We start from the raw sequence: 2,154 nt of genomic DNA, 5'->3' as shown, positions 1-2,154 counted from the left end.
GTGAAAGATAAGGTAAAAACTAATTGGTAAAAGGCAAGCTATCTAGGCGGTTTGACAATGGAAGGTAAAGGAAATAAGCTATGAAAGTAAGCAAGAAATGTAAACTAGGCGAATCCTAAGAGTGTTTGGATGACCACATTTAAGGTTCCCAACAAAACACTCACAATCCTAAGGGAAAATTGCCTAAAATTATTACACACAAATGGAAGTAGGGTGACCATTGGAGGCTCCCAACTTACTTCCAATGAAAGGCCTTTTTGTTACAAAATTTGAAAGCAACGAAAGTATGTAAATTGTCAATTACAAAATTACAAAAAGGTCCTCAACTTTGGTGGTTGTTCTCTCTTTGGCGATTCACTCAATTTGGAGTGCTTCTTAGTCCAATAGCTCTTAAGGTGGTTTTCCCTTGCTTCTTGACTCAAATTCTTCAAGGTATGACACCAATCCTCCTTTCCAATTCCCTATATGACAACTCACAAGCAAGGAAACAAAGAGACAAGCAATAACCAAAGACAAAATAAAATGAAATGAAAGCTAAACCAATAGAGTTTTATCAAGACAAATTTTCAAGGATTATTCAACAATTAAAGCAATGAAAAGCAAACAAAAGCAAGCTAGGACTCAAAGAGAAACCTAGAATGGATCTAGAGTAGAGTAGAAAAAAAAAACTCAAGAAACCTCTAGTTTTGGCACTTGTTTTCACAATAATTTTCAATTGAAATTTCAGAACTAGGATTGGTATAAAATAGTCACCAATTATAGAACAAATTTTGAGCCAAAACAACAAGCACACTTCCCTTTCACTTTTTTTTTTCTTTTCCTGGACACTGATTTTTATGCCAACTTGTGTGATTTTTATTATTTTTTTCTTTAATCCAAATCGATTGGTTCTTTTTTCATAATTTTGTTCCAGATGTCTAGAAAATTAAGTAAAAGTTTCATCTCAAAACACATAGTGACCAATTCCCAGTAATTTATACAAGTTTGTATGTTCAAGCTGCCAGCACCAACAATTTCAACCTAGAAATCAAGAGTAGTGTTTATGTTGCTTAAGGCTTGGATAGTTACAATTTGTGTTTGCTTATGCTCAATTATCTTGAATAAAACAATTCAAGAGAGTTTAAGACTTATTTTGATTCCAACTTCCAACTTCAACTTCTAGTAACTTCCATTTCCAACTTCCAACTTTCACCTTCCAACTTCCAACTTTAACTTCCAGTAACTTCCACTTCCAACTTCCAACTTCCAACTTCCATTTTCAACTTTTAACTTCCAATAACTTCCACTTCCAATATTCAAATTTTTAATTTCAAAACTTCCCACTTGTTGGACACAATCACTAAAGACAATAAAAACTTAATAAAAAAAATCAAAACTCAATTAATCAAATATAAAATATAATCAATCTATCAAACTAACAAACACTGAATATCAATCAAGCAAAAACAAACACAAAAAAAAAAAATCAATCATGTATATTCAAATTCTTTAAACTAAATATAGTTAATTAAACATTGTAAAAACACAATCAAACAATTTTGGAATTATTTTCAATTAGCCACAATAATAAAACTTAACTGAATGCAATAATCAAGCCTTGAGATAGTTCAGATGTGACCTCTTTTGAGACATTGCTGATAATGTTGTCAAGAAAATGTTTTAGGAGACATTCTACTCTTTTGCTTTAGTCTTTGATTTCTTGAGAATCATCTTCTTCATCATCCAAGTCCTCGTTGTCGCTACCTTCTTGGATGGAGGATGAGACTTTGAGTACTATTCCTCTTTTTCTTTTGTCGCTTTCTTCATTTTGATTGAGTCTTTGCAATTCCATCTCATGTTCCTGCAACTTTTCAAATAATGTGGCAAGAGACATAGTAGATAGATTTTTAGATTCTATAATGGCAGTTACCATGGAATTTCCTTCTGGGAATAAGAAATTTGTTGAGGCCATTTTTCTTGAAGTTGTTAAACTTTCTACAAGAAACCTGCTCTGATACCACTTGTTGGATTGAATGGCCTCGGAATAATTAAGAAGGGGGGGTTGAATTAATTATTAATGTGTCTTGACTAATTAAAGATTATCCTTCTTAATATTACTAGATTCAATTAGGCTTTACTACTAAGTTATGAGAAAGTAAAGAACAAAAACAATAA

This window comes from Glycine soja, chromosome 19 (genome assembly GCF_004193775.1).
Source record: "Glycine soja cultivar W05 chromosome 19, ASM419377v2, whole genome shotgun sequence".
In the NCBI taxonomy this organism is placed as follows: Eukaryota; Viridiplantae; Streptophyta; class Magnoliopsida; order Fabales; family Fabaceae; genus Glycine; species Glycine soja.
The sequence above is the reverse complement of the archived record's forward strand: the minus strand, read 5'-3'. Positions refer to the sequence as shown.